The sequence below is a fragment of the Triticum urartu genome, chromosome 2, assembly GCF_003073215.2.
Source record: "Triticum urartu cultivar G1812 chromosome 2, Tu2.1, whole genome shotgun sequence".
In the NCBI taxonomy this organism is placed as follows: Eukaryota; Viridiplantae; Streptophyta; class Magnoliopsida; order Poales; family Poaceae; genus Triticum; species Triticum urartu.
In genome coordinates, this window is record NC_053023.1 from 643,128,988 (window position 1) to 643,136,957 (window position 7,970).

The 7,970-nt window shown below is 44.3% G+C and overlaps 1 long non-coding RNA gene across 1 annotated transcript; it reads right to left on the minus strand.

Moving 5' to 3' along the window:
• Positions 1-3,317: 3,317 nt before the first annotated feature.
• On the minus strand, positions 3,318-4,782 carry LOC125533853. The gene is made up of 2 exons (XR_007294376.1): positions 3,978-4,782; positions 3,318-3,577 (listed from the first exon to the last, which is right to left on the minus strand). It is a non-coding gene; the product is annotated as an uncharacterized LOC125533853 (long non-coding RNA).
• Between the last annotated feature and the right edge of the window lie 3,188 nt (positions 4,783-7,970).

Here is a 7,970-nt window from a genome sequence, read left to right on the forward strand (position 1 = left end):
GTCCCGGTTGGTGGCATGAACCAGGACCAATGCCCACCTTTGGTACCGGTTAGTGCCACAAACCGTGACCAATGCCCTCCTTTGGAACCGGTTGGTGCCACCAACTGCGACCAAAGGTCTCTTTTCACTCAACTAGCGAGGTGGGACTAAACTCCCACCACCACGCCGCTGTGCAAGTCCATTGGTCCCGGTTGGTGGCACGAACCGGGACCAATGCCCACCTTTGGTACCGGTTAGTGCCACAAACCGTGACCAATGCCCTCCTTTGGTCCCGGTTGGTGGCACCAACCAGGACTAAAGGGGGCATTGGTCCCGGTTGGTGCCACCAACTAGGACCAATGCTCTGTCTATATAAACAGCACTTGTGAAAATTTTCATTCAGTTCTTCGATCCCGCCTAATGCCGCCGCCAGACTGCCCTCGGCCTCGCCGTCGCTGTCGTCGGCGCACGTCGTCCCATGCCCCTCCGACGCCGCCCCGCACCGTCCCGACGCCGTCGCCGCCCCGCGCCACCCCTGCCCCGATGTGAACGCCCTCTGCCCCGACCTTGTCGTCCCCGCCCTCTGCCGCGCCTCGTCCTCACCGCCTAGTGAGCCCCCTCCCTTCTCCCGCACCACCGCCCCTGCCTGCTCTGCTTGCCGTGCGCCGTCGCCACCGCCCCAGCCTGCTCTGCTTTGCCGCGCGCCGCCACCGCCATGACCTGCTCTCTGGTTTTTGTTGATACACTTTTTTGTAATTCCTTGATGTATGTATATATGGATGTTGTATGTATATGTATATATATGCTGAAAGTGCATTATATCGACTAGAGGGGGTGAATAGGTGATTTTTATGAATTCTTCACTAAGGAATTTGCAGGTGAGGAAATTCCTTAGCGAAGAACTACTAGCAGCGGAATAAGTACTCAAAAGTAAACATAATAGAACACAAGCATAGTCTTCATGATGAAATGAAGACAGGCACAGAGTACAGAAAGCGTAAGCACAGGATAACACATGATGATAACAAACAGACTGAAGAAATTGAACTGAGGAAATTGAGAAAATCTTCAGTCAAAGTATTCCAGCACAGATATGAACAAGCACACAACACCGTTATGAGGAAATGAAAGAGTTGAGGAAATAGAATCAGTAAGCTTGGTGAAGACAATGATTTGGTAGACCAGTTCCAACTGCTGTCTCAGTTGTACGTCTGGTTAGGACGGCTAGGTATTTAAACCTGAGGACACACAGTCCCGGACACCCAGTCCTGAACACGCAGCTCAGGACACTCAGTCCTCACCGTATTCCCCTTAAGCTAAGGTCACACAGACCTCGCCGAATCACTCGTGGTAAGTCTTCAGGTGACTTCCGAACCTTCACAAACTTGGTCACTCGGCGATGCACAATTCCTCTTGGATGCTCTAGACCATGACGCCTAACCGTCTGGAAGAAGCACAATCTTCAAAGGTTACAAGCGTCGGATCCACGCAGGATCATTCTCTTCAGTGATGCTCAATCACTTGGGGTTTGTAGGTGTTTGGGTCTGGTTTTTCCTCACTTGATGATTTTCGCTCAAAGTCCTCGGAGGATGGGTTGCTCTCAAATGACAAGTGTTCGTTTCTCTCAGAGCAGCCAACCAGCTAGTGGTTGTAGGGGGCGGCTATTTATAGCCTAGGGAGCAGCCCGACATGATAAGACATAAATGCCCTTCAATGATAAGACCGTTAGGTGGATAGATATTTTGGGACAGCTGGCGCATAGCACAGCAACGGTCGGAATTTTGAGTGGCGAAATCCTCAGGCCTATCATGTTCCTCACTGTGTAGACAATCCGCGCTGGCGAATTCCTAACTCCTCAGTCAGAACAAATTCCTCAGAGACCAGAAGAACTTCGTCTCTGTCACTGAAGAATATGACTGAATTGTATGAGATTTCCAATGGCTTCACTCGAAGGGATTGGTAGGTGTAGGATTTGAGTTGAGCATCACATGGAAATTTTTCCTTAGTATTTCGTCGACCCCCTTTAACAGTACAGTGTTTCCTATGACTCAAGAAAGAGAAAATGAAAATACGAAAACAAAAGTCTTCACGCTTCATGTTCCTCGAATGAATACCGAGTCTTCAAGGTCACACCAATTTCTTCACTTTCAAATTCTTCAGAAAGTCTCCAGAAATCCAAAGTCTTCAGTCGAAGACCTTCATTTTTAGGGGTCGACTTTCTCTGTAAATATCAAACTCCTCATAGACTTATAGACCTGTGTACACTCACAAACGCATTAGTCCCTTAACCTATAAGTCTGCAATACACCAAAATCACTAAGGGGCACTAGATGCACTTACAATCTCCCCCTTTCTGGTGATTGATGACAATATAGGTTAAGTTTTCAATGAGGATAAACATATGAAGTGTAAATACTGATATTGAGGAATTTGATTGCAAGATATAGAAGAACTCCCCCTGAATATGTGCATGGTGAGGTATTTGCTTTTGAAGCATTGCACACTTGAAGAGTAGAATCATGGAGATCTCCCCCTATATCTTGTAATTCATACACGCATTTGACATATCACAATGAAGAATTTGAAATGCATGATGAAATATGGTGACTGATGTAATTCAGCATGCGTGCATTAGCATATATGAGGAATAAGCATGCAGAAAAACATATCAAAAGTATCAGAGCACCATCGGGTTTAAGTTTACAACTCGATCCAATAAAGTCTCAGAAGAACGAGAGTTGTAACTTCACAAAAAAACGCCCATATAGAAATATCCGCTTGAAGACTAACTCAAAATTCTCCCCCGTTGTCATCAAATGACCAAAAGGATCGAATATGAGGACTAACGCCCCTGAAGAATATCAAGTTGATGAAGGAGCACCAGCGTTGTTGGGGTCGTTTGTCGTGGAAGGGCCTGCCGCAGTGTCTTCTAAGCACTACAAGAAATCTGTTAATACATGACAGTCCTTAGCCATCATAGATCAGCCAAAAACTGTCATGCGTGTCCATCCTTGACGGACTTGAGATCCGTCATGTACATCGCGTCAGAATTTGACATTGTAGCTTCCATGACGGTCCTTGGATGTCATGGAATTGCCTCAGGCCGCCCAAGCCCAAACTAGGCCGTGACAGAACAGTCCGTCATGGACCAATGCCACATGGCTACCTACGTGGACACTATTTTTCCTCTGAGAAACCTTCATGGATTTAGGATCAATTTAAATTTGGTCCCATCCATTACATTCAGCCCAATTTTGATCAAATACGCCTTTAGCATAATGTGTTCCGTAAATCATAATGCCAATTTTGGACAAGGACAATATTTCCAAAGTACCATATGTTACACAAATCACTCAATATGCAACCATCTATAGGTATGTAGAACCTAGCAGTTTATAATATCCTCCATGAAATGATAATATACACCATATATTGACAAAATCACTCAATATGCAACCATCCATAGGATTAGGAACCGGTACAATCCAATTTACATCAGCAAAACATATAACTACAAAGGTTGTCACTCGTGTTCTTGTCGTCAACCCTCCTGATGGCAACTATATGGCATGGCGGATTCTGATGGACAGCAACATACCTACCATATTCACAACAACATTAGACATTTGTAGATATGAGTATATAGTAGGAGAAATGCCTACAGATGAGAATAACAAAGTATCTAGTATAAAACAACAATAAATTGACTGACTAATACATGTGCATAGTACACAAATAAATAGGTTTAAACCTCTGTATTCTTACTGTAGGACTGCCACAATGTAACAATGTAATTTTCTTCATAGATTCAGATTAAACTTATTTCTGGAATACATATTCACCGGTCTGCAGGAGACAACAAGGATAGAAAAAGAAATGCCTAGGGAGAAAACTCTAAATAGAACATGTTGACATATTAATATAGTAACAGAAATCATGTCTCCAAGACCTAGGGGGGAAATCTAAATTGAATCAGATCTTCATAGAAGGCCACATACCACAGTGTCTGTACTTGTACCCTGCGGTTTGTCTCTACTTGGTACCCTGCAGTTTGTCTGTACTTGTTATCCTGCAGTGTACAAGATACAGAAGAAATTCAGAGAAAATTTAGGGTTAAAGATTCAGAGAGAAAGCGGTCACCAGAGAGAAGTGTGCCGAATGAAAGTCAAATGACTAACAAACACACATCACAAAACTCAAGTACTATAGCAGCAGAAGTTGAGGCCATATAAACCCACTAACAAAATAATGCTCAGCATTTCTAAACAAAGGACAGTAGTATGATTTGTGTTTGTCCATACAGTAGGTTTTTTGTTTGAAAGGTCAAAGATAATGCCCAGCATTTCCTAATTGACATTTCAGATTAGATCTGGAAATTCTGTACATATATTTCAAAGGTAAAAGCTGAGTTTTTGCCAAGTTCATCTTCATATACCATTACTGTATATACACTGCCAGTCAGCAATGAGGATTGGTTTTAAATTTCTCAGATTTGAGAAGTAACCCCTATTTACTAAAATGCAGTTTCGGCGAACTACTCACTCTTGAAACAAGAGTTGGAGCTACCATGTTTACATGAACGCCTGATCCAATCAAAAAGTAAACAGGCCAAAAGGCCTACTCACAATGTTACCTGCCTGATACAATCAAACATTCAGTTCTGGGTGCAATATAGAAAAAAACAATATTGCAAAAAACTTGACAAGCATGGAAGCATCATATATATTGTGTATCAAAAATTTAAAAGCTACAAGTAAATGTGACACTAGAGTAAGGATTCCTTATTATTATGAACAGGAAGAGCAAAGAGGTTGTAACTTAGTCTGTCTCCACTAGATGATGACTTATTTCCATTTATCCTCCATCAACGAGAGCTCAAGGAATGTGACAACAAGGATCCAGTGTCTCTTCCATACTAACAACATTACTGGGACCATGAGGAACATCGTTCACATCATAACAATCACAACCACAGTGCCTGTTCATATAGGATGACATGCAAATAAGTATGGCATAATCTGCAGAATGCAGAGTGCATTATAAAGGTTGAGCTCCACTTGCTTTTAGAAGTTTACTAGTATGGCGTAATACACATATATGCAATGCAACTTCCAGATTTACCATGAGATTTAGGAAATAAAAATTATTGGGATAGTAGATCCAGTAATAACTTCCAGACACAAATTTTAAACATGAGGACATACAAATGCAACACATTCTCTGGTTACCTACCATTGCATATACACGATTGCCAACAGCTACAGCACCTAGCTTATCTCTCTCATTTCAACAAGAGAACAACTTTTCTCAAGCCTAAAACAACATCAAATCGAGCTAATAGAGCCTAAACAGCACCAACATCCTAACTAACCATGGACCAGGATCAGGTTCAGCTCAATGACCAGGGTCGCAGTGCAAGTCGGCCACCGCCGGCACGCGGCAGAGGAGGTCGCCACCGACAGCGCAAACACACTCTTCACTGAAAAAAATGTACACTTGTCCCAGCACATGAACCGAATTTCATCTATCAACCAAGCTTAAATGATCTAGTCTATCTCATAGCTGGTTTTCAAGTAATGGTTCTTTTCTTCCAAGCAAACCAGAAAACTGATTGGTAGAGTACAGAGTGGGTGGTGTTTTCTCATATAAAAATGTAGAGAGCAGTAGAGAATAATCAGGAATGGTAGAAAGTAATTGGTATGCAGAGTAAATGTTAGCAATCAGCATTTTGTCAAAATAGACATGTAACTATAAAAATACCATTTGAGATTTTACATAGCATGCATCCACCGTGAACAAAACAAACAACTCTATCAAACTAGGAGGAACTAGGTGTTGCAGCAAGCAATAAATTAAGTAAAAAATGGAAACAAGCGCACACACACTAAGACGATGCAAAAAGCACAACAAAGATATTTAAGGATCAGCACTGCTATACACACGACACCTGCATGGCCGATGCTTGCACAATTCTGCCATGACAGCGCCAACAGCGAGCATGCTCACAAAGGCGTTGTTGGGGAGGGAACATCGTTCATAGGCCGTGTAGCTACTGTCATGTGTGAGGCAACATCCTTCCAGGATAAGAACATCAGGACAAAGAAGGGTGCATAGTTTGTAGTGCTAGCCAATTATTTTGTACTACAGAAGTAGTTTCAGCTGACCTTTCTATATTATATCCTTTGTTCTTCATAAGGCTCTATTTTATAAACACCTTTTATGTCATCAACAACACCCTCGACTTAAGCTATCTCCTCCAAGTACAGAATAATAATTAAAACTTTAGTCAAACTATTCCATGGAGAAACAAATAAATCTTCTGATTTAGTAGAAGTATCCACTATAGTTACTCCTGCATAGGATTCCCTCCATGATTTATTCCAGCTTTAAGCATCCCATCTTTTCAGTTCCATATATACTCTACATCATACTTTTATCCATCTCAATGATGTATCTGTAAACTAAATCGACACACATAAACACAGCACGACCTCAGAAACTGTGTAAGCACCCCACATATATTTATTAGACGTACATGTTGATGAAGAAAGGATGTAAATATAAATCTCTACATTAAAAAATATCAGTCGCATCAACATTTATGGAAAACACGAAACATAATACATCATCTTGCTATCTTTCCGAAACAATTATTCCCAACCACAAAAGTTATTTCACTGCAAAGCACTATCCTGACATCCTAAATGGATAATTTTTCAATTAATGGAGAGTGAAAGGGCTTATCACCTTCACAGCGAGTGGTCTGGCGAGGTCACCTATGGCGATGTGGATAAGGCCTAGGTGTGCCGAAGAAAACAGTGGCCACCACCTCCTCTCCAGCACGAGATTGTGAAGAAGGGGGAGCGTCAGGGCATCCATCCTTGTCCTGAGCAGCGGGTAGGCTACAACTTCCATCTCGCCGTCCTCAACCACTTTCCTCATGACCACCGCGCCCATGACGACGAGCAGGGGGCTGCCCTTGACATAGATCTAGGAGTGCCGCTACGGCCGCCCCATCGCGGAACGGAGGAGGCTACACATGGGGAGGGGGAGCCGGAGAGGGTGGGGGTGGTGGCGGAGCGAGAGAGGGTGGGAGACGGAGGTGGAGCAGGAGATGGTTGGCGCGGCGGCGCTGGAGATCGGCAGCCGCGCGTGGTGGGAGGCTGGACATGGATCTGAATCGGGAGGTGAGAGGGAGAGGAGTTGGCGGCTCTGGGTGGAGGTGGATAGGGTTTTTGCGGTTGAGGGAAAGGCGCGAGGCGGTGGCTGATGAAGCTATGTACCTAGGGTAGGGGCACGAACCCGTCCAAAGAGCCCTACCCAAGGACATCCCTAGAAGAAATCACCTATCAATCGACTTGAAGGTACCCCACTCGACAGGTTCAAGACACTCGACCAAGAAGCTACCACTCGACCAAGAAGCTACCACTCGACCAAGAAGCTAATCACTCGACTGCCAGGAGACCTACAGTCACTCCGTAGGCAAACGGTCAGCTGTTAAGTAGTCTTCATGGGCATCATAGCACTTTATTAGAGGCGTTACCAGTAACGCCCAATCTTAAATGTACCTTAAACCCTGCATTACTGAGGGCAGGAGGGGACCGGCGAACTCTATATAAGCCACCCCCTCCTCAGTATGAAGGGTTCGCACCCCTGTAATCCATACACGCATAATCCAGTCGACCGCCTCCGGGCTCCGAGACATAGGGCTATTACTTCCTCCGAGAAGGGCCTGAACTCGTAAACCTCGCGTGTAACAACTTCCCAATAGCTAGGATCTAGCCTCTCCATACTCACCCCCCTACATCACTGTCAGAGTCGGAACCACGACAGTTGGCGCCCACCGTGGGGCCGGAATCTTAGCACTTAGATGGAGAAGTTGTGATCTTTTCCGATCCCTTTGATCATGGTTTCTTGCGGAGTTTTGGTGGAGGGCCGCGAGATCCGTCTCGGCGCGCTCACCTTCATCGCCGATGACTCCGCCTGGCTTC